We start from the raw sequence: 27319 nt of genomic DNA, 5'->3' as shown, positions 1-27319 counted from the left end.
TGATTCATGTTTGATTTCAATAAGTCCATACCGTGGATCAACCTTCATACCATTGTCGGTATCGAACCATTGGGACTTAAATAGAATGATACTATTATCTCTAATGTAGCTCATCTTAATCACTTCTTCAAAGATTCTATAGTAGTCACTCTCCACCTTATCTTCCTACCAGCTTCTTCTTATACACACACTATTATTCATTATGCTTTTATAATTTTTATATTGCTGAGTGTGAAATTTAAAATCATTTACGTTACAGCCATTATAGCATATCATGTATTTTTCAGACTCATAACCTAATGGTCTCAGCTTTGTTGGTATGGACTAGCTCCCTTGAATGACCTGCGTATTATAAAAAGAATAAATTAAAAAAAATTAAAATAAATAAAATGACAATGGATGCTTACTAATTGATGGAACCAACATGCAAAGTTTTTTGAGCGCTATGTTGATATTTCTTCATTACTTATACTCAAATTTTTTTTTTTCAGTATCTCATCATATTGCCTAAACGTATATAAGATAAGTATACTAAAATAAATGATTAAAGAGTTGAGATTGTGATGGACACTTATAGGACATATGGGTCGACCTCTATGTAGTTTAGCAAAACATATATCTCTGCTTGTCAAAATTCAGTATTGGAGAAAATCTAACGAACCTCGTACCCAAATTCTTGAGCGGGATAGACAAATATTGAGATCTCCCACTCCAATCCCTCAGCACCGCCATCATCATTTGGATCCACTTGAGTCAACTTGGTCTGCATACTGGGATTAAAGTAGTGTCAGTTGAAATTTGAAATCTCTTCTATTATATAAGCCTTCACAATAGAACCTTCAACTTGGGCCTTATTTTTACTTTCTTCTTGAGACTATGCATATATTTTTCAAATGGATGCATCCACCTGTATTACTTTAGACCCCCCACCCTAGCCTCATACGCTAGATGAATCATAAGGTGCTTCATGGAGTTAAAGAAGCTAGAAGGGAATATCTTTTTCAACTTATATATGATCTCTACACTGCTAGCCTCAAGACTGGAGATGTAGTCAGTGGATAGTTCGGTAATATAAATATTTCTAAAGAGAAGGCTAAGATTGGTCAAAGAACTCCATATGGAGTTGGAAAGGAGTTCACATCAAGCCAATGAGAGTAATCATTGCATGAATACATGACAGTCATGGCTCTTTAGCCCATAGAACCTGCAATCTTTGACATTGATGCACCGAGTTAGATTACTTACATAACCATCTGAGAATTTAAGACTTTTACACCATTCGCAAACATCCTTCAGCTACTCTCTTGTTAAGGTATAAGATGCTTTCAGCTTCAAATATTTTTCAGGTGACACCTTAACTAGCTATAATAGAGGATGCTTGCATATATTTTTCATATCTGCTTGAGCCTTAAGATTGTCCTTCGTCTTGCCCTTGACATCCCTAACAGTATAGAAAATATTATCGAATATATTCTTCTTGATATACATGACGTCAAGATTATGATAGATCAAATTGGTGGACCAGTATGGCAATTTTCAGAAGATGCTTCACTTCACCCAGTTATGAGTTGTACTGAACCCTCGAGGCTTCTGCTTGTCAAATTCAATACCAAATGGGACTTCATTCAATTGGAATATCCTCTGAAATACTTTCATACCACTAAGGCACTGGAGTGCATGGTCCTTCTCTTTCCTATTCCTCCTAAAACTGTCCTGTTGCTTTCAAAAAGGATGATGCTCGAAGAGGAATTGACAATGACAATCAAACCAGCAGGGCTTACGATCATACTCAAACTGAAATAATTTTATATTCTCTATGTAATAGGGACATGCTAGCTTCTCATGAGTACTTCATCCTGACAGTATCTTATAAGTAAAAAATACTAATGGTCCACATCAATGCAGCCTTTATTATAAAATTCTACTTCTTCGATGCATCTAAAGTACGAATGCCATCGAACCATAATAATTTTAGCTCATCAATAAGAGGTCTTAGATATACATCAATGCTTCAACTAGGATATTATGGTCAAGGAATGACTAATGTAAGAAATATATTATATTCTTTCATGCACATCCCAGGCAGCAGATTGTATGGAATAATAAATGTTAGGTTCTGGGGAGTGTAACGAAAGATAGATTTCAAAAATTTTCTTAAAATTCAAGTCTCCCGAAAACCCAAAAAATCTAGGACCCCCTTAACCATAAAGTAAATAATAACTAATAGATATAAAATTCATACCTATTAAGTCGATGAAGAAGGAGATGAAGCTGATAAATGATTCCATAAGATCCTCAAGTGTGAGTCCTCCAACATTGATCCACACAGGAAGTTGATTAACGAATTACTCTGACAGAACCTTGTCTATGAACTCTTCACTAATTGAGCCTTTTAGCCTATCCTAGACCAAGACCCCTCTTAGATGAACCCTTAGCCTTTGTTTCTTATTCTCTCTACTCTCTAAATCACCTCCTACTCTCTTCCTAAGCCTTGTCTTAAAATCAATGGACTTGTCTTAATAGAAGAACTTTGTCCTAACAAGACAAGGAAGAGAGAGGAATTGATTTTGTCTGAGAGTTTTTTATGCCTTGGACTTTCAGAATGAGTCCTATTTATAGGAGTAGAAGGGGCACAGAAAAGGGCTCAGATATGCCTCTTCACGTGTTTCTTAAATCAGCATATTAGAAAATTAAGATACTTATTTGAGAAGGACTCTTAATTTTCAGATACATTGATTCAGATTCTGCACGCATCTGTCTGCATTCCGATAAGTATTCAATGCCTCTTTTTAAATCAAAAAATTTTGATTTTTTACACATGGAAAGCTCTTTGAAGCTTCTGATGGCACAAGTTTTGAGGCATGACTATATTCTGATGAGGAGAAATCTTGGCATGAAGTCGTAGCTGTTTGTATCACTTCATCCCATGCGTGCTAAGAATTAAGGGGCATTTGATTCTCCATCTGGCCATGACAAACTTTAAATTTTGTGCCACTCAGATAGAGGGTTGAGAGGGCTCCACATGGGCTTTGGTTTTAGATTAAAAGAATTTTTAAATCCTCTTCACTGATCAAAACAATATAAGGTTTTGTTTTGCAGCATCGTTTCAAGTTGTGGTGTCCAAACAAAGTCTCCACATCAATTTAAAAATTAAATTTTGATTCTATCAGAACTCAAGGGACATGGAAGGCTTCCTTATCCATCTGGAATCCATCAAAAATAAGTAATTAACATGCAGAATCCATCAAAAATAAGTAATTAACATGCAGAAGGACTCTCAATCTCTTTTGCATGCTAAATGTATTTGTCGCATAAAATTGGCATGCCCCAGAGTCCAACTCCTTTTGGACTCTTTAATATGGGCATGGATAAGGCTTGGGGATGCCCAAACTTGGCTACCCCCTTTAGGCTCGATCCAATCAAGATCTTATATAAATAGGTAAGCCCAATTAAATAAGGTTTAAGCCAAATCTAATTTGACTAGGAGCAAGGGTTAGCCTACAAGTGCTAGCTTGCCAATTAGCCATCCAATTAGGTTCAATTGACCTATAAAATAAATTTAATTGATTTTTTAATCAATTTTTTGATATGTGTGATCCTTTGGGTTCCATATCTAGCTAACAGTAGGTCTAGGTGCATGTTGATCAAGTCAGATTAGAGCCGATCCAATCAATTTAGATCAAACCACATGCCGATCGAAGTTATCCAATTAGAATTTTTTCTAATTGACTCATGAAATAAACTTTTTAATTCATAAAAACCTACAAGATAAGATTGATATCTAGCAATGTATCATGTCTATCCAAAAATATGAAATTTGATAAAAATTTTAAAAATATCCTTCAGTGATAAGTTACCGTGCAATTCAATCCTTCGATCAACCTTCATCCCGAATAAGCGATGGGCATGGAATTAAGTCAAACCCTAACACTTATTCATATGGATCTCATCTTGCTAAAGAAGACTCGATTAAAAAGTATTAGAAATTATTTTTAATTTTTTTATGCTTTGATCAAAGACTTCCTGAGTCATCATTTGATTAGATAGCTCAGAATGATAACTCCTCTTACCAGGAGTGATCGATTCTTTGTTGATCGAACTCATGATCTTCATACACAATTTACCATAGCTGAAACATCCTGTTCATGACTTAGTCATGAGTGAGTATAAACTAAAATATGGGTTCATGTGAATAAGATCTTATGGTGGTCTCAGGTTCAAGGATCAGTTGCACAACTCCCACTTAGAGAACCTTCTTTTGACATGTAAGGGTTCCATAAGAAGTTCTTTTTTAGTAAGTTAATTCAGTGAACTCATTACCTAATGAGCACCCACATCCTTGTATTAGTGTTTCACACAAGTGACTTGTAAGATCAGCCACTCTCTCCTTTGAGCATACATAGGATGTATCAGTCTATCGAAAATATTGATCTCTGACTCAATGCTGCTATGATTAGGAATAATTTTAGATTAAGGTTTTAAGATTTCAGGTCTTACAGGCATGACCACTTCATGACCCAAAAATATTATCCTAATCTATAGGGTTCATCATTATCTTTTAAACATAGAAAGACTACTGTAAATGATAAATCAAAGAATGCCTTTATTAATATATAAATATCAATACATGAGTTAGGGTTTTACAAAGATAAGTGCCATCAAAATACAAATTCGATTGGCTTTGGAGCACTTATCTTTCAATAAAGACTGGCCAACATGAATAATGGGTGGCTGCATGACCAAATGGTGTAAAGCCATTCATAGAGAGATCTAGTCGGACATTGCATAATTTCTAAGCAAATAAAAGATGGCAAGCATCAAATTGCTTTCATATCTTACTGTCTCATGGATGACACATCATATTGAAGTACTTACATGATCCTTCTTTGTGCCATCTCATCTGTCTGGTAGTACTCTTGGATAAATAGAGCCTCTGAAGTCTAGGAGTGAGGGAAAGGTATCGAAGAACCATGTATGGTATGTCCTTCTAATTCTTATCCTCTTGCCTCAACTTAAATCAGCTTGCACCGCATACATCGCATGAACTCTTCTATTAGTCCTCATTATAGAAAAGCTGTAACTATTACAGCATACATCTATCTTCTCATATCCCATGCCCAACCCTTTTACAATTCTTTTGGAAGCATAGAAGTTTCTAACAAGCTTCTCATCCTTTGGTAGCATTTTCTTTATTATTGCTACTATCCTAATATAACAATTGACCGTCATGTTAAACTTCACCTTCAAGTTCAGCAACTCTGACACAGTTGATAGTACAATGTGTATTTTATTTCTTGACCATAGTGGTTCATCAGCATCTTTCAGTATACAATAGAAATTGTTGTTGCTAGCTTCTAGATCATCCTCTATATTTCAGTTAAATTCAGGACTAGCCACATCCATAACCATGTCCACCATTCTATCTGTATCCATGTCGTGCTCGGTTCTAACCCTTGCAACTTTCTCTCACGTCTCTCCATGCAGATACCAATGCTTGTAGTTGGGCATAAATCCATTCTTATACAAATGGATAATAATTATATCTCTATCAAATATTTCTCTATTGCCATATCTATTATAAGGGCAATGAGCTTGTCCTTGATGTAAGAGTACCATATTTTCAAAAGCAAAATCATAGAAGTACTCTATACCCTCCCTGTATTCAGTAGAAATCTCTCCATCGACTACTCGATGGTCCGTCCAACTACGGTCCATAGTAGACTATCTAAAAATTTTGTATATACATAAATATAAGACAATTGCTAAATATTATTTTATTATTCAAATTGGCTTACATAGTAAATACATCCTATATCAACTAATAGATAAAAATAGGTCCTATCCCATTCAGAAAATATATTAATTTTATAGGTCCATTACAGTAATCAAATGATACATAACAGAGATCAAAAAAAATTTTGGTAGCATTTCTCCTTAGTTCTCCCGTGTAGGGAGAACAAAAAAGAAATACTGTCTGAAATTTCTTTCGAACCTGAGGCATACTGTTTGATTACTATAATAACCTATAGAATTACTTATATTTTTCAAATTATCCATAGTGGATAATCAATTGATTAATATACATAATTCTTCCATCCATACAAAAATAAATAAATATATAGATACATTATAATATGTACATTAATAAACTAACGGGTTTATCACTCCATGCAATGCAAATTTTATTAAAATTAACACATAATTAATACTATCCGATATCTTCTATCAGCCTGAGCGTATAGGGGATGCGAGGGCTAGATGTCTTGGATGCCAGTTGTGACCCGAGACCCAGACACGTAGGGCATGCTTGGGCCCCATGTTTGCAATACTGTTCGGCACCTTCCTTCGGTCCGAGCACTCTACATGATGAGCCCAAGTCCCATGCATCTAATTAATTAATTAATTAAATATCTAACTAATTAATTAAATCAATATTTAATTAACTTTTAATGATGGCACTAGCCATCGCTAATGCTATCACTAATACTAGACAACACTAGCCACCGCTAATGCTATCACTAATACTCACAATAGTAGGTGCGCTAACGCGGGGAAGGGGCTGCAGGGTTGGGGCAGCGGGGCAGGGGCCGCATGGTCAAGTAGGCATGGATGGGGCCATGGGGAGGCCGATGCGGCAGGGGTCACAAGGTCCGACCGATGGGGCCGAGGCGACCGCGGGCGAGGTGGGGCCGGGGCAGCTGGCTTAGGGCCACGGTGTAGGAGGCACTGGTAGGATCGAGGTGACCGCAGATGAGGCAGCACCAAGGTGGTGGGCTTGGGACCATGGTGTAGGAGGCATCGACGACGTCGGGGCAGCCACGGATGAGGCAGGGCTGGGGCAGCTAGCTCGGGGCCACGGCATAGGAGGCATCGATGGGGTAGGGGCGATCGTGGGTAAGGCAGGGCCAGGGCAACGGGTGAGGGGCCGTAGTGTAGGAGGTGCCTGCAGGGTCAGGATGCCGGGAATGGGGAGCGGAGAATGTCGGGAAGGATGCACCAGGGAGGGGGGTCGCCGTCGATCAAGAGGAGGCACCAGTGAGATGGGGAAAAAATGGGAAGGAGGAGAATAAGAGGAGATTTGCAGGAAGAAGGAGAATGAACATGAAATTTTTTTTTCCTCCGACGGGTTAGGGGTGTTTTTTATCGGACTATTATCGATGGCAATGTGACCGTTGGTAATATGGTTGGTAAAACTCCATTTTACATGCAGGATATTAGCGAGGTAGTTTTCGTCGCTAACACAGATCCACAATCGCTAATATTGTTAATTTTTTTAATATTAAATTTTAGTATTAATTTTTTCTTCTTGATCATTTTTTGGATGGTTAAAAATCATTATTATGTTTTATTAAATTTTTTAGCTTAATTAATTTATGGATCAAATTCTAATTAATTTAAATTAAATTTAATTTAATTAGGATTGACTAAATTTGTGGCTAATTATATTTTAATATTTTAAGTTAGATTTGGATTCAAAATCTAATTGAATTAGATTTGATAGGATTTCGAATTGGATTCGAATCATATGCGAATTAGATTTAAATTGAATCATGGATCAAATCCTAACTGATTTAAATTAGATTTAACTTAAATAGATTTGATTTAATTTTAGACTAATTAAATTTTATAATCCAAGCAGGATTTGGATTCAATACCTAATTGAATTAAGTTTGACAAGATTTCAAATTAGATTCGAATTAAGTCATGGATCAAGTCCTAATCGATTTAAATCAGATTTAATTTAATTATATTAGATTTAATTTAAGATTAATTAGATTTTATAATTTAAGTAGGACTTAGATTCAAAGCTTAATTGATTTAGGTTTGATAAGGTTTTGAATTGGATTCAAATTGAGTTCGAATTGGATTCGAATTGAATCATGGATCAAGTCCTTGTTGACTTAAATCAAATTTAATTTAGTTAGACTTAACTTAAATTAAGATTAATTAGATTTTATAATTTAAGTAGGATTTAGATTCAAAACTTAATTGAATTAAGTTTGATATAATTTTGAATTAGATTCAAATTAGATTCGAGTTGGATTCAAATTGAAACTTAGATTAAGTCTTAATTGATTTAAATTAGTTTAAATTTAAGTAGACTTGAATTAATTTAAAGCTAATTAGCTTTTATAATCCAACTAAGATTTGGTTTCAAAGTCTAATTGAATTAAGTTTGACAGGATTTTGAATCGGATTCGAATTGAATTTGAATTGGATTCAAATTGAATCTAAATTGAAAATTATTTTTTAATTAATTTAAATTAAATTAAATTTAATTAAATTTAATTTAATTTAAAAATAATTAGATTATATAATTTAAGATTTAGATTCAAAATCTAATTGAATTAGGTTTGACAGTATTTCAAATTGAATTCGCATCAGATTCGAATTGAATTCAAATTAATTTTTTTTAATTAATTTAAGTTAAATTAAATTTAATTAGATTTAACTTAATTTGAAGGTAATTAAATTTTACAATCTAAGTAGGGCTTGGATTCAAAGCTTAATTAAATTAGGTTTGACAGGATTTTGAATTGGATTCAAATTAGATTTGAATTAGATTCAAATTAAATCCAAATTATTTTCTAGATTATTAGTGAAGTAAAAGTATCACCTCACTAATTTAATTGCTAATAATATTTTCTAAAAAATTATTTTTTCAAATTATTGTTCAAATTTTTTTTAAAAAAATTATTAGCGATGGTAAAATTTCTGTCGCTAATAATCCCAATTCACTGTCGCTAATAATTATTTTATATTTAAGTATTATAAAAAAATAAAAAAATTTAAACACTATTAGCAATGGCTTTTTTCATTGCTAATAATTAAATTATCGTTGCTAATAGTATTAGCGACAATAAAATTTTTGATCAATTTTGTAGTAGCTAAAAGGTGTTATTAGTGATGAAATTTTTTTATCACTAATACTATCATTAATATTCAATATTCTTGTAGTAAAAATAATTTCTAAATATTTTTAAAATTTTATGAGTTCCAATTTTCTAAACTCATGACTATTATAATAAGGGAATGGCTATTATTCTAAGATCTGAACCACAACCTTACCTTGTTGTACACTACAAGAAGCAATAAAATATGACAGCTGCAGGCCCCTTATCTATAATATACATACACATAAACCACTTGAGGAATTCTAAGATCCCAACTGCAATCTTACCTTGTTCTACACTATAAGAAGCAATAAAATGTTGCAGGTGGAGGCCCCTTATCTATAATATATATGCATACAAATCGATCAAGGAAAAAAATTAGAAGAAAATGAAAAAGAAGACAGATAATGCTATGGGAAAGAGGCATGGTTTCTCTTTGTCTACCAATATACACATATATCCATGCCCACACCCTAAAAGAGGAGAGATAGAAGGAGAGAGAGAGAAGGGGACAGAGTTAGGGATGATGGAAGAGAATAAGGGGATAAAAAGAGAGACTATGGGGTGGAATAGAGGGATAGAAGAGGAAACAATAGCTATTTTTCTTTTATTACCATGCATACACCAGAGAAGGGAGAAAGAAGGAGAAGAAGATGAAGAGTAGGAAGGAAGAGATCCACTACTATAGAAAGGGGCTATGATAGTGGTTCCAAACCACCACTGTAGTCCAAAAAATCACTGCCATAGACTACGATAATGGTTCTGTAACTACTGCCACTATGACCGTCACCATAGGTCTATGACAGTGGTTGTCAAAATCACTGCCATATATAGGTTATAGCAGCGATTATTCAACCACTGCTATAACAAACTATATAACAGTGATTTACCAACCACTGCTACAGATTGGCTATAGCAACGATTTTCCAGTAGTTGAAAAATCACTGCCATAGCTTTTTATAGCAATGGTTTTCTAACTGCTACTATAGCTCTATAGCAGCGGTTATCTAACCACTGCTATATCTTCTATAGTAGTGGTTAAAAAATTACTGCCATATGTCAATCTACGGCAACGGTTGCACAACCACTGCTATAGATGTATGACAGTAGTTTATCAACCACTGTCATAGATTATGGCAGTGGTTGGCACAAAACTATGGCAACAATTGGTATGGCTATGACAGCAGTTTTACAACCACTCTCATTGCCTGTTGACTAGCAGAATAGTGTAAATTTATTAATTTTTGCTCTTTTTTTATTTGATAGATGCAGTTCAATATATAATTACTCAAACTAAAACTTTCAAGAATCAAAAATTTTACATAAAATTCAATAACAAGCACAATATTTCTGAAATACTCAAATTGTATTACAATATTTTTTTAATAAAAATAAAATATATCAAAAATCAATCAAATCAAAATTCTCCTCTTCAAGCATCTCATCATCATCGAACAGGACTGAAGTAAGATCGGGAGGGGCTGTAGCAAGAGTGGGAGGGGTTGTAGCAGGAGTGAAAGGGGTTGGAGCTGAATATAGCTAGCCAACATATCCTAAATACTCAAAAAAATCAACTCCAAGAGTAGCGGAGAGCTATATCAACATAGTGAACATGACACTCTGTAGCTGGTCTGCGTGCTCCTGAGCTTGAGATATGTGCTCCTCAGCCCGAGATGCACACTCCTGAGCCTAAGCTATCTATGCCAAAGCCTTATCAAGCTGCCCTAGTTGAGGACCTTGAAAGTGTGTGAGGATATGCTCGTCTCAGACTAGTAGCTAGTCGGCATATGTTCGGGTCTACAACGAATCCTCTCAGAGTGGTTAGGTCCCAAGACTTGACATAGATGGTCATAGGGGCTAGAGGTATCTAGGCTCTCACTCGCAAGCACGTCTAACTACTCCCGTAATTGTAAATTCACATAAAATCTCAAAAATTATAATGCACAAATTGTTAAAGTGAAATGAGTGAATCATAAGAAATTATAATACACCGTTATTACTTACAAAAATTCTTTCAATTACGACATTCATTGGCCTGCCCTTCTTGTCCATACAACTCGATCGGAAGATGGTGCTATAGTTGGGGCATCACCCCCTCTCTTGTCAGCTATAACAATCAATCAACTTGTTAAAAATATGTAAAAATAATAATTTAATAACTTATAAACTAAAGAGTCTGAATTCATTATCTTTCTATGCATATGACTGGCCATAGACTCACGGTCGAGAGTATGCATGTACTCCTGAGTAGCCTGATTCTTCTGGTTCTAACGAGATACAGCCTAAAAAATATTTAAATCATATAAGTTAAAATTAAATATAATTATCAGTATAATAAAAAATTTATAAGTTACAAATTAAACTAGAACTCCTAGCTCCTCCAATATCTGACCATCTCCCCACATACTTGGGGGACAGTCCTGAATCCAAGGAACAAGCTCCTCCTCTATGTCCTTATAGTACTCTAGCCATTCTTTATGGAGCTTGACCTTGTAGTTTTGATACAACTCTTCAATCTTCTATAGTTGGACATCTCGAACCCTTTCATGATCTAAAAAGTCATATCTTCTCTGTACAAAGTTATTAGAAGTCAGTTATAAAATTATACTAATCAATTATAGTGTAAATATATCATATGTATATACATAAGATATATTTACTCAAACCTCCTCCCACACTCGGTCCTTGACACCAACGTCCATCAATCGCTAGTCTACGAGCAGTACGGGAATGATATTAGATCGCCTCATAAGCACACTGAAAAAAGAATGCATCTCCTATACGGTCTCTCCTACTGGCCTCTCCTCCGCATTGTACTCCACCATAACCTGACGCTGGCGGTTCCATACATGCGGCATGCATGTAGGACCACAAAAGAGCCTACTAGATAATGCACCTGCAATAAAAAATATATTATAAATATATAAGAGTATTCAATAGCTATACAATAAATAAATAAATAAGACACAATAAAAATCTACTCTCATTGGGATCATGCGATGTGGATGTCGGTGGAGCCTCATCGGTGGGTGAAGTATGTATCGGAGATGCATAGGCTAGCGACGTGGTTATGAGTGGAGGGTCAGATATGTCGGTGGGAGGAGTATGTGCTTGTGAAGCTGAAGCCGATGCGGAGGTGGATGGAGTATGTTGGAAAATGTGTCCCAAAGCCAATCATTAGATGATTGTGTTCATTTTGTAAATTATATATAAATTTTTATTAATAAAAATTATTTAATATTTTTATTATAAATTGACCATCTTTGAACTCTTGTATTGTAATAAAGTCCTTAGGACTGTAATTAATCGAGAAAGGAGGACTTGTCGTTAAGTCCTTAAAAATGTTCATAACCAAATGATATACTATTACTAGGACAATAGCGATATCAAGTGTAGGTCGTTGTGTACTATATGAGTTGGTTATCCTCTTAACCAAAAAGTGTGGAGATACTATTTTGGCATATAGATAGAATATAAAATATATTCGCATCGAACGTGACCATGTGTCGAGCACTCTGCAGTCAAGAGTAGCTCATGAAGGGTATGGGTATAAGTATCCCTCAGACTTGAGACCATCACGGTGACTTATAAGCAACTCACTGTACTTTAATATCAGACCATTTGAGTTTTTAATTCAGTAATAGAAGGATACTGGGTGCAGTCAAGTACTTATCAAGTCAGTATGTGAGTCAAGATGGAATTGATCCTTCTGAATTAGTAGAAGATATGCATTAGTGTATTTAATTTAGCAAAATTTTTGCTAGGATAATCCATGAGATAGATTTGAAAGGTTAAAATATAATGTGGTTGACTAAATTAGGGTTGATAGTTAAACCCTAAGTTATCTTGAGCATTTGGGTTAAAAGAATGAATTATACGATAACCATATGCTAGTAGGTTCTAGAAGGTTGCTTTACAATACTTCGACCTATCCGATCATCGAGTCACCATTGCTAGATGGTTATATTGATTGGTATAAAAAATTATTTCTATACTACCGACCTAGGTTCAAATTTATGAGATCATACGCATTAGAAGATTTGGTCAGATCTGATGGCTGAAGAGTCCAATTGGATTGTGACTTTGGTGACGAGTCCTACTGGGACTAGAAATTTGGAGGAGAGTCCTACTGGGATTGAAACTCTATTATTAATAGAGAATTAATTAGTAATTGACTCAATTTGATTGAGTAAAGAGTTTTGGATCAAGTCTAATTGAATTAGATTCAGCTCGACTCAGATTGGATTTGATATGATCAATCCTGATTACAAAGAAAAATTTGATCTTGATTCGATCAGGGTTTGGAATTAGCTCATTCCTAAATGAGTAAGGAATTTAATGAGATATTTAGATTTTAATTAGATTAGTTCATTTCTATTAGTGGGTTTAATCCAAATTTGATTTGGATTAGAATCATATTAGGAATGAAGAGTTCTTGTCAACTTAAATTCTATCCTTATCTCCTTGAGCCACACATGGACCCTTGCCCATATCTTCATGCCAAATAGGATTTGGCTTGATCTTTTTAGTGTCAAAGTAGTAGACCCAATAAGGGTGGCAGCAATGATTGTTGACTCATAATCCTATCTCTTGTCAAATTCGGATGCGATCCGAATTAGAGATAAGATGAAAATAAGGAAAGAAATTTTTCATATAAGGAAGGTTGTTGGTGCTATAATAATTTTTTGTTTATTTTTCTCGAAGAGTTCTTAGGAATGTGAGATATCAAAATCTTTCTCCACATTGTAGAGCTTTTTTTAAAATTTTTTGGATGCTCAAAACTGGTTTGTGGTGTGGTGATTATGGCCCTCTTTCCTTAGATGAAAAACCCTAGTCTTTGCCTACAAAAAGGGGTCACCTCTTCTTGGCATCATACATCCCTTCTCTTGCTGGTTTTTATTTTTTTAGAGCTCTTTCCTCCTCCTCTCTTCCTCCTCTAGATCTCTTCATCCTTTGGAGTGTCCAAGGTGCTTGAAGAAAAAGAAAAAGATCAGCCGTCAAAGTTGCTTGTAGGCTAGCACCTTTAAGTCTCTGATCTGCGTCAGTCTTCATGTGAATTTTTTTATAGAGGCTAGATGACTTTGTGTGGCTATGAGAAATCTAAAAAATACCTTCTCTAACCATTGGACTAGACAAAAATAATATCAAAATTATTTGGTAATGTTTTCTATTTTATCCTGATTGCAATGTTCGATCTAATAGTTAGATTTATAATTTCAGCATCAATGAGTTCGATGTTTTTTATTTTTAGATCTAAAGTACATATTTCTTATATTATAGATTATGATATAGTAGTATAATATTAGATCTTATGCATGTGATTGAAATTAAATTATTTAATCTTTTATTTTTGCTGCATAAAAATTTTAAAATCGCATGCGTAGCACTACTATATATTTTTCTCAATTGGTATCAGAGCATGGTCGTTATGATATGAATTATTATGACTTTAGATCTAATTTTTGATGTTAGATCTGATTATTTATGATTTATATTAGATCTAAATAAGTTTATTTTTAGATCTGATTATCATCTGTTTAGATTAGATGTTCTGAGTAGCAAAATATTCAGATTGGGTAATCACTAGACCATCCGGTCATAGGAGCAAGTAGGGTTACATGACCCTCTCTTCTCATTCAATAAGGTGCTCTTCATGGCATGTAGGGATACCACTATGAGGTCCCATGAAGAAAAAAGCAAAAGAAAAAATTTATTTTTTTGCAAAACCCTAGATCTTGAAATCCTAGGTGTTGTTGTATGTGATGCAAGTTGCAAAGAAACTAGTTATATCTAATCTTAATTAATCAAAATTATTTTGATTTAAAATTATAAAAATTTAGATTTGATCTAAAAATTTTATGATTCAATGTAAAAAGTTTACATGAAAATTATTTTTAAAATCTTAAACATGTTGATGTAAAACTTAATTGAGAATTAAGTGTCAAGTTGATTGGATCTAGAATTTTGATTTGAGATCTAATGATGTTGTATAAAACATGGGGCATGAATTAGCTCAAATCAGATCTTTCTCTTTAATTGGGCTAGACCTAAGGTTAGAATCAAAAAATTGATTGATCATGTAGAGAAATTGATTAAGTCTAATCAAATATTGAATTAGATTAATCAAGGTTTCTCTAATACAATAGTTGTAGATGGTCAAATCCATATCTTTGATTTGATCAAATGGATCTTGATTGTGGCTCAGTGGTTGAACCCGAATCATTAGATTGATCAAATCAAATTAGTTAATCAATTAGTGTCTAAGGTAAGTTTGGCATTTTGATCGATAATTTTTAATTGAGTGGCTTACTTGACCATTTCGATGGTGTCTAAGGCAAACTTAGCAGACCCTTCCATCAATCTCACTTATTTGACCAATTTGATGAATTAGATCTTGATTAGATTGCTAAGTAATTCAAGTTAGCCCATGCCATTAAGGTTGATCAGTGTGACTGATTTAGGTGCCAGTTCAATCAGCATGACCTAACCGATTCAGTGACTCGATGAAGTCAGTGGGAGGATTGTGGTCTACTGATTGATTTCTCTTCTCTCTTTTTCTCTAAATTGATTAAATTTTTTAAATTATTAGGTTTCTAAAATAAGCTGATTATGGTGATAACTAGATCATAGCCTCCTATTAAGGTGAATGATAATAGGTCCATTATTTTTGATTGACACTATAGACATCATTCGTCTGATGTTTTCTCTAAATGATGGAATTATCATTCATCATTTGATGACTCTATTGAACTATCTGATGATGGTTAGGTTGACCGAGCCATCATCGGGCTAGATCACTCATTAGGTAGAATCACTGAGTAGGTTTAAGTTAATGGTTTGACCTAATCAAAACTTTCAATGGTGGCCCATCACCTACTGTAATGAAATCTGGGACTAAATTAATTACCAGAAGTTGTTTGGAGAAATAATTGATTGAGAACCTACCCATAGATGCATATGGGTTGATCGAGCCATCCTCGGGCCTATACGTAGTCTGTGTGGATTCTAGTACTTGCTAAAAAATTAAGATAATTTTTCGAATTGGAGGTAGAGGCTACCAATTCGTATAAAATAGTGGAAGAACCTTTAGACTAAAGTCCAAATCTTTAGAGTTAATAAATTCATATATTGATTAGATTTTGTGTTTTCTTTGTGTGTGCAGATATGGCCTCAAACTTGTCACTCCGATCACTGTTGGACAGTAAGAAATTAATCAGACCAAATTTCGATAATTGGTATCAAAAGCTAAAGATAGTCCTAGAGTACGAGTAGATTCTTTATGTGATAATGGATTCGGCACCTGAAGAGTCTGCTTCCAACGCTCGAGGTATGGTCTGAGATACTTATTTGAAGTGGCTCAACAACCGCACCATGGTTCGTTGCATTATGCAGACCTCTATGAATGACGAGTTCAGCTGAAAATTTGAAGAGGCTCAACCAGAGGAAATGCTTCAAGTGTTGAGGGATTCCTTTGGTACTCCTGACGATGTTGAGTGGCACAAGATTAGTTACATCATTTTTAATGTCTGGATGAGGGAGGGTGCATCTGTTACTGATCATGTATTGTACATGATCGAATAGATTGAAAAATTGAGCAAACTCTGCTTCCCTTTGCACGAACAGTTGGAGAAGGATGCGAACCTGAACTCACTACCCAAGTCCTACCTATTATTTCTCAATCATTTTAGAATGACGAAGCCTGTAGTCAGCTACCACGGTCTGTTGGAGTTGCTATAGATTTTTAAGAAAGATCATCAGTTCTACAAAGAGATGGTGAATCTAGTGGGAGGATCTTCTTCGGGTAGTCATCGTTCCTTTAAGAAAGAAAAAAAGAAGAAGAATAAAAAGGTGCCAGGTGTTGGGAGTTAGTCCTAGAAACTCTAGTTAAAAGCTGATCAAAGTCAGATAGAGTACTTCTTTTGCAAGAAGTAAGGTCACTGGAAGAGAAATTATCCTCAGTATAAAGCTTCTTTTGATCCGAACAGGCCAAAGAAGAAGCAGCAATCGATTGCTGGATAAGATATTGTTGGGATGCGTAGGCGATTTCATGCATGTATTTTAAAATTTTTTTGAAAAATTATAGTAGAAGATAACTAGATTAATCAAATTAATCTAACATGCATATGATCTAATCATCAAATCAACCTACTCTAGGATCTATGACATGTTATGTTGTATATAAAATCTAAAATAATCCGAAGATAAAATCAGCATGCATGCATATGAGTAGTAGATCACATCTACTTCTAATCTAAGTTCAGAACTCCATACCTGATCATGGGTTGACGATCTCCACTGCTGAGAGACATGATGAAGAGGATCTTTGCTTGTTGCTTACAGCCGCACATACGTCTGGCCTCTATGAGAAATCCACTCGAAGCTTCGATCTGATCGATCTTCTTGAGAGTGCTAGCTCACGCGAAGATCTTCTTGACTGATTTGGATCTTTTCTTCAAATCTCTAGAATCTTTCTAGAGATTGAAGATGATCTTCTAGAGGATATGAAGAGGTGAAAGAAAGATGGAAGAGAAAATATTTTTTTTAAATTTATTTCCTCCTTCCAAACTCTTAGAACCAAAAACTTGAAATTTAGGTTTTACGAACACCCCAAGATAGAGGACCCTCCTCTCTATCTTTCACATCATGAACCATGCCCAAACTTCTACCACATGAAGAGTTCTCTTCTGGTATCTTACAGACACAGAAAACCATAAAATCCCCTTTTATAGGTATGTGAGAAGGTAGGGTGAAGAGTCCTAGTGATCCTAGACTCTTACAGGATTCCATCTCTCTTCATAATTTCATGTCCCAAAATATGCCAAAAAAATATGGGACAATCTTTCCATATTTTTCATGATAAATCAATTATCCAACTAATCTTCCATAAAAAATCTCCTCAAAATATTGCACATATAAGGAGAAAAAAAATTATTAATGTGGAGAGATTGATCTGAATGAGAACAGATTCTCCTGATAAGGAATATTTTGAAATTTAATTTCAGAATCTTCTTTTTATCAAAACTAAATCAAATTTGGATGTGAGATAGATCTTTGGTGTAAAAAAATCTCATATAAAATAATTTTATGTGTAGAGATATATGGCGTGCAATCTAGGTTGGCACAGGGAGAAGAGTCCTATTCCAATAAGAACTTTAAGTTTCCTTATTTGAATCCAAACCAAATCGCATCTGATTTAGCCCAAATAAAATATATGAAACTCAATCTAATTAGGTTCATAAATTCTTAACCAAATCTTAATCAAACTTTTAAAAATTGATTGAACTAAAGTCCTATTTAAATCAGAGATAATTCTCCCTTAGCGATTAGGTCATCTCATAATCTAATCGGGTCAAACCTAATTGAATCCAATTCAATTAGATTTTATTTAATCTTTTTGTTTAATCAAATTGAGCTAATTAATAATTTAATTATTAATTAATTCTTTATTAATTTATTAATACTTAATAAATTAATTTATTATAACTTTTGCATAAGGTTAACTATCAATCGAATTGACGATTAAGTCCTTGAACGATTCTCAATCGTTGATCAGCCACATGATCAATCAGAAACTTCTTTTGAGTGTGCCTTCATAGGTTTGAACCTAAGTCAGTAACACAGAATCACCTTTCTGAACTAATCGATGTAACCATCTAGCAATGATGATCCGACATCTGGATAGGTCGAATGATAGCGAAGCAACATTCAAGAACCTATTGGCGTATGGTTATCGTATAATTTATCCCTTTGACCTTAATGCTCGAGGATGACCTAGGATTTAACTGTCAATCCTAGATAATTATCTATATTATATTTTAATCTTTTTCAAATCCATCATATGGATTATCTGAGTCCAATTTTATTAAATTGAAATACACTGATGCATATCTCCTACTAATTCGGAGGGATCAATCTCATCTTGACTCATGCACCGACTTGACAAGTACTTGACTATACCCAAAAATCTTCTATTACTGAATTAGAAACTCAGTTAGTCCAACATCAAAGTATAGTGAGTTGCTTGCAAGTCATCGTGTGATCTCAGGTTGGAGGGACATTTATACCCATACCCTTCGCGAGCTACCCTTGACAGTAGAGTACTTCACAGTTGGTCATGTTCAGTGATGATGTACTCCTATATCTCACCTGCATGCCATATCAGTATCTCTATATCATTTAATTTCGAAGATAACCAACGCATATGACATACAACGACCTACACTTGATATCGCTATCATCCTAGTAATAGCGTATCGTTTGATCGCAAACTAATTTAAGGACTATGTGATAAATTCTCTTTTATCGATTAAAGTAGTTCTAAGAACTTCATCACAATATAGAAGTTCGTTAGAAGATGTATCCTTATGATAAAAAATATTAAATAATTTTTATTATTTATTAATTCATATATATTTATAATTAGCACAATCGTCAAATGATTAGCTTTAGGACATAATTCCCAACAACTTTCACTTGGACTAAAGCCAATCAGTATAGTATCACATACCCATCTTCGATTTATTATCTCAGAACTCCTAAATACCGAGACTTTTAGTAAATGGGTTGGTTACGTTCTCTTTTCTGTCGATCTTCTAAAGATTTATGTCAAATTAATAGATTTTTCTAAATAAGGTGGTAGTGATGCAGAATGCCTGATAAGTTAATGGGACTTCGGCTCCTTAGCATGAGCTATGACTCCGGTGCTGTGCAATACAGTAGGACCATCATCAGAGGGTGCCACTCTTAGCTTGCCAATGAATCTGTAGAATCATATAGCTTTCTTGCAAGCATCAAATGTTGCAATGCTTCTTGCCTTGCAATTTGAATTTGACTATATTTTTCTACTTGAAATATTTCCAACAGATTGCTCCATTATTTAGGGTAAGGATGTATTTCGACACATTCTTGCTATTATTATGTCCAATTGAAAACTAGAGTCATACTCCATAAGTGTTAAGTTAGATTCTCCATAACCAAGTCACCGATCCTTAGTATTTCTCAAATACTTAAGAATGACGTTCCAGTGATTCTCATCCAGATCTTGTAGGTATCCACTCACTATCCTAGTAAGTATACCATATCTAGTTCTCATACATGATGTACATGATAGAGTAAATTCTACTCATAAACATCCTATGTATGTTGGACTTGAAAAATCCAAACAGTCTCTTAGATCTATCTCTATAGATCTTCATCTCTAAGATGAGGGATGCTTTTCTCAAGTCCTTTATGGAGAACAATAATAATAGTGAAACCTTTATTCTCTGTAATGTAAGGAATATCATTCCCGATTAAAAAATTTTATTCATATACAAAATAAGAAATACACTCACAGAACTATTAACCCATTTGTATTTGCAGGGTTCTTCTTCATTCTCAACGAAGTCATGCATTTTGATCACTTATTAAAATATACGTTTCAACTTCAAAATATTTAGCATTGCCATGAGAGAAAATGTCTTGTTATAGTCAATATCATAATATTGACAATATCCTTAGGCAACCAGATGAGCTTTGTAGATCTCCACCTTCTCATCTATGCTACTCTGGTCCTATTGGAGATCCATTTACACTCTATGGGTATTATCCCTTCGAGTGGATCAACGAGTATCCATATACCGTTGACCTTCATGGACTCCATTTCGGATCTATGGCTCCAAGCTATTATTTAGAGTCGAACCTCTGCATGGTATCTATGTAGGTGATCAGATCTTTGTTGTTCTCATTGAGTTCAATAAGTTCACATCTCGGACCTAGATACTGAAGTATCTATCTGACGGATGTGGTACTCTATTGGATCTCCTTAATGGTGTCTTTACAATGGATTCTAGGTTTGATCTAATCAAATCCAGTTCTATAGTTTCACTGGATTGTGTCGGTTCTTCTACCTATCGAACTTCATAAATTTCATATTAAAGGCATCAATACCTTCACCAAGGTACTCTCTTTCTAAAAGGAATACCGAACAACTCTTGTTCTTTAGTATGATAGAAGTTATATCCCCTAAATTCTTTGGGGTTATCCTACAAAATAATATATATATAGGATCAAGATCCAAGCTAATCTGTCTACAAATGTTTGACATAAAACAAACACTCCCAAACCCTAAGATAAGAAAGTATCGGCTTATGCCTAGTCCATATCTCATATGGAGTCTTTGCAACTAATTAATTCAGAATTCAGTTCAGAACATAACAAGTAATCTTAAGAGCATAACCTTAAATGGAGATTGACAGACTTGTAAACCCCATCATAGATCGAACTTTATTTAACAAAGTCGATTCCAACAAGAGAGAATCCTATTCTCTTCTAGATATGTCAAAACTTACTTGAAATATATTTTTCTCTTTGGTCTGATTGAAGAATTTTAATGCTCTTTTAAGTTTGTTTCTCTACCTTATTATGGACTTATTTGAATATTTCAAATAATCCAAATTTATGACAAACATGTTTGTAGATCCAATACATCAGTATATATCAGATTCAGAATATCATTGGCTCATTCATCTTTTTTAACAAAAAGTGACTTGGTCATCTTACTAAGGAGATAAGATTGACAGGTTGACAATGATTCATAATCATTGACCTCAAGAATTATCTCCTGTTGATCCTATTCTTATTTATATGATCGAGCTTAAATTATCAAAGGGAGGCTTTCATGACATTATCTATTTTAGAAAGTTTGTTTGATTATGTACAATACACTAATAGGCTGTGACTATTCATAAATATCATTTTTTAGTTATCCACATGATTTTGACATCATTCATAATGAAATCAAAAAAATCATTAGACAATAGTGACAATCATTAAAATGATATTGTTAGAATTGAAAATAGGCTCGAGAATTCTTAAAATTAAGATTGGAACATAACTTTCAACTCTAATGTTCAGAAATCTCTTGCAGTTTTCAAACTTTCTACTAGCCTGAAATCGTTGCAACAATTTGCATGGACTTTTGATATCGAATATCTAGGTAGTAGTATCACAGATAGAGAAATCATAAAGTGTTATCATATAAATATCTTGTTTAGCAATTCTTTGCTGATTTATCTTTCTTAGCCTGTTCAGATCAAGAGACTCTACCAGACCAGGTTAACCTTAAACTCTTTTGTCAGTTTGAACTCATTAGCCCAAGTATGACTCTTTGCATCTTTATTTTTATTAAAAAAATTATTGCCTCACTGAAGACACATCTTTAGAGGTGCAAAAGAACTCATTCAATATTTGAAGAATTTTCTCTCACTGAGCATCATCGAATTTACAACTAAATTCATATTTTTTACTGCTCTTAAAAATACCACATGGTGATACGATCATGTGGCCACTTCTGATAAGTGCCTTTGATCGTAACCTGTGTTTTGGATGTGAAAATTTTAGGTGCTGAATCCATAATCATATTTAGGATCCATTCATACTCTAAAACTATTTGCAATTTTTGATACCAATTATCGAAGTTGGTCCTATAAATCAGTTATTGTCAAACAATGAATGGAGTAATGAACATCTAGCCATAACTGAAAGAAAAACACAAGACCTTATGTTTATGAATGGATTAAGCCTAAAGACTTGGACTTTAGTCTAAAGGTTCTTCCACTATTTTGGTCAAATTGATAGCCTCTATCTCCAATCTGAGGAATTACCTTAATCCATAGCGGGTACTAGAATCCACACAGACTGCATACAAGTCCGAGGATAGCTCGATCAACCCATATGCATCTATGGATAGGTTCTCAACCAATTATTTTTTTAAATAATTTTTAGTAATTAATTTTATCTCAGATTTTATTTTAGTAGGCGATGGGCCTCCACTGAAAGTTTCGGTTAAGTCAAACCATTAACATGAACCTACTCAGTATTTCTTACCAATGAATGATCAGGCTCGAGGATGGCTCGATCAACTTAACCATCATGAGATATTATAATAAAGTCATCATATGATGAATAAAAATTTTATTATTCAGAGAGAACACCAGATGGATGGCGTCTGCAATGTTAATCAAAAATAATGGATCCATTATCATTCACCTTAATGGGAGGCTATGATCTAGTTATTTCTATAACTAGCTCATTTTAAGAATCTAATAATTTAGAAGATTTTAATCAATTTAGAGAAGAGATGAGAAGAGTTTAACCAATAAATCACAATCCTCCTACTGACTTCATCAAGTCATTGAATTGGATTAAGGTCATGCTAGTTGAACTGGCACCTAGATCAGTCATACTGATCAACCTTAATGACGTGAGTCAACTCAAATTACTTAGTGATCTAATCAAGACATAATCCATCAATTGGCTAGGTAAGTGAGATCGATATGAGGGTCTGCTCAGCTTGCCTTAGGCACCATCGAAATGGTCAGGTAAGCTGCTCTCAATTAAAAACCATCGGTCGAAATGCCAAACTTATCTTAGACACCAATTGGTTAATTAGTTTCGATTTGATTAACCTAATGATTTGGGTTTAACCACTGAGCCATAATCAAGATCCATTTGGTTTAATCAAAGACATGGACTTGAACATCTACAACTATTGTATTGGTTCTAGAGAAATCTTGATTTTAATCTAATTCAATATTTGATTAGATTTTATCAATTTCTCTAGTTTGTCCATTAACTCTTTGATTCTAACCTTAGGTCTAATCCAATTAAGAGGACCTGATCTAACCTAACCCATGTCTCCATGTTTTATGCGAATGTCATTAGATCTTAAATCATAATTCTAGATCTAATCGATTCTATACTTAATTCTCAATTAAGTTTCGCATCAATATGGTTAAGATTTTGAAAATAATTTTCACATGTAAATCATAAAATTTTTTAGATCAAATCTCTATCTTTTATAATTTTAAATCAAAATAATTTTGATTAAACAAGATTAGATGTAACAAACTTCTTAGCAACTTGTATCACATACAACAACACCTAGGGTTTCAAGATCTAGAATTTTGCAAGAAAATAAGTTTTCTCCTTTCGCTTTCTTCTTCATGAGATCTAATCACATGGCACCCCTATACGTTATAAGAGCACCTCATTGAATGGGAAGAGAGGTCTTTTAAATCCTTTTTGCTCCTATGATCGGACGGCCTGATGATCAATCCAATCTAAGTACTTGCTAATCGGATCATCTAATCTAACACATATCATATATGCATAAATTTAGATCTAATCTAAATTACATCAGATCTGATTATAATCTTAGATCACATCTAAATCAGATCATAAATATTGCATGCATGATATAAAATCAGATTTTATCAAGGATCAGCACAAACTAAGATAATCTTTTCACTGTAAGGGGTAAACCCTACAGCAGGACAATCTTTTGTCAGTTTGTACGATCAATCATTAATTAAATTTAGATCAAAATATCATATATCAGATCTAAATAAAATTAAAATTTAGATTTAATATGCACATAAATCATGTCATAACGAACCTAGGCTCTGATACCATTGTTGGATGCGTAGGCGATTTCATGCATGTATTTTGAAAATTTTTTTAAAAATTATAGTGAAAGATAATTAGATTAATTAAATTAATCTAATATGCATATGATCTAATCATCAAATCAACATATTCTAAGATCTATGATATATTTTGTTGCATATAAAATCTAAAATAATCCGAAGATAAAATCAGCATGCATGGATATGAGCAGTAGATCACATCTACTTCTAATCTGAGTTCAAAACTCCATACCTGATCATGGGTCGAAAATCTCCACTATTGAGAGATATGATAGAGAGGATCTTTACTTGTTGCTCGTAGCTGCACACGCATCCGGTCTCTATGAAAAATCTACTCGAAGCTTCGATTTGTTCGATCTTCTCGGGAATGCTAGCTTGTATGAAAACCTTCTTCTTGACTAATTTGGATTCCTTCTTCAAATCTCTAAAATTTTTTTAGAGGTTGAAGATAACCTTCTAGAGGATATGAAGAGGTGGAAGAAAGATAGAGATGAAAATATTTTTTTTTCTAATTTATTTTTTCCTCCCAAATTTTTAGAACCAAAAATCTAAAATTTAGATTTTTGCGCACAGCCCAAGAGAGAGGACCCTCTTCTCTATCTTTCACACCATGAACCATGCCCAAACTTCTACCACGTAAAGAGCTCTCTTTTGATATCTTACACACAGAAAATAAACTATAAAAGCTCCTTTTATAGGCATGTAAGAAGGTGGGGTTAAGAGTCCTAGTGATCCTGGACTCTTACAGGATTTTGCCTCTCTTCATAATTTTATATCCCAAAATATGCCAAAAAAAAATATGTGACACCCCTTTCTATATTTTTTCATGATAAATTAGTTCTCCAATTCTATAAAAAATATCCTCAAAATATAATACATATAAGGAAAAAGAAATTTATTGGCATGGAGAGGTTGATCTGGATGAGAACAGATTCTCCTAATAAGAAATATTTTGAAATCTAATTTTAGAACCTTTCTTTTATTGAAACCAAATCAGATTTAGACATGAGATAGAAAGGGAAAGGATGCTTTGGTGTGAAAAAATCTCACACAAAATGATTTTGTGTGTGGAGATATATGGCATGCAATCTGAATTGGCGCAAGGAGAAGAGTCTTATTCCAATAAGGACTCTAAGTTTCCTTATTTGAATCCAAACCAAATCACATCTGATTTAGCCAAATAAAATATATAAAATCTAATCTAATTAGGCTCATAAATTTTTAACTAAATCTTAATTAAATTAAAAATTGATTGAACCAAAGTCTTGATCAAATTAGAGATAATTCTTCCTTAGCAATTAGATCATCTCATAATCTAATCGGGTCAAACCTAATTAAATTAAATTCAAATAGATTTTATTTAATCTTCTTTGTTTAATTAAATTGAGCTAATTAGCAATCTAATTACTAATTAATCTTTCATTAATTCACTCACACTTGGTAAATTGATTTATTACAATTTTTGCATAAGGTTAACCATCAATCGAATTGATGATTAAGCTCTTGAACGATTCTCAATCGTTGATCAGCCACATGATCAGTTAGAAACTTCTTTTGAGTGTGATCCTATAGGTTTGAATCTAAATCGATAGCATAAGAATATTTTTCTGAACCAATCGATGTAACCATCTAGCAATGATGATCCAACATTCGGATAGATCGAATTATGGTGAAGCAACATTCAAGAATCTATTGGTGTATGGTTACCGTATAATTTATCTCTTTGACTCTAAAGCTCAAGGATGACCTAAGATTTAACTGTCAATCTTAGATAAGTCATCCATATTATATTTTAATTTTTTTTAAATCTATCACATGGATTATCGAGATCTAGGTTTTACTAAATTGAAATACACTGATGCATATCTTCAACTAATTTAGAGGGATCAATCCCATCTTGACTCATGCACCGACTTGATAAGTACTTAACTATATCCAAAAATCTTCCATTACTGAATTAAAAACTCAATTAGTCTGGCATCAAAGTATAGTGAGTTGCTTACAAGTCACCGTGGTGATCTTAGGTCAGAGGGATACTTATACCCATACACTTCGTGAGCTATCTTTGACAGCAGAGTACTCCACAGTTGATCATTTTTAGTGATGATGTACTCTTACATCTCATCTACATGCCATACTAGTATCTCCATACCATTTGGTTACGAGGATAATCAATGCATATGGCATACAATGACCTATACTTGATATCGCTATCGTCCTAGTAATAACGTATCGTTTGGTCACAAACTAATTTAAGGACTATGCGATAAATCTTCCTTTATCGATCAAAATAGTCCTAAGAACTTCATCACAATATAAGAGTTTGTTAGAAGATGTATCTTTATGATAAAAAATATCAAATAATTTTTATTATTTATCAATTTATATATATTTATAATTAGCACAATCATCAAACGATTAGCTTTAGGACACAATTCTCAACAAATACTTATGTGATAACACCTTGTAACTTTTTTCTTATTGGTACAATGACCTAGGTATTAGATACTAGAAGTTCTATTCACATTTGCAATTCGTTGCAGGATCTTTAGATCAATAGAAAATTTGGAGAAAGCGAGAGATTCCTGAATGTTGGAGATGAAAGATCAGTTCCAGTTCTAGCCTTAAAAATTATCAAGCTTGTATTTGAATCTTAATACATTATTCTTGGTGAGTGTCATTACTGTCCTAATTTTTTTTTTGAATATTATTTCTGTAAGCCTGTTGGCCAAGTCTAATTATGAAATATCAATAAAAAAAATCTTTTGTGATATCATTTTGCATGGTGTTATAATTTTGTGTGGACAGTTGAACAATGATATCTATGTTGTATCTAGACCTAATATAATGTATATTTTTAATAAACATTCTAGAATAGATGATATCACGGATGCCTACCTTTGGCATTGTAGGTCAGGTCATATCAACAAGAATAGGATGAACAGGTTAGCTCAAGAA

The sequence above is a fragment of the Elaeis guineensis genome, chromosome 4, assembly GCF_000442705.2.
Source record: "Elaeis guineensis isolate ETL-2024a chromosome 4, EG11, whole genome shotgun sequence".
In the NCBI taxonomy this organism is placed as follows: Eukaryota; Viridiplantae; Streptophyta; class Magnoliopsida; order Arecales; family Arecaceae; genus Elaeis; species Elaeis guineensis.
Note: the sequence above shows the minus strand (reverse complement) of the source record.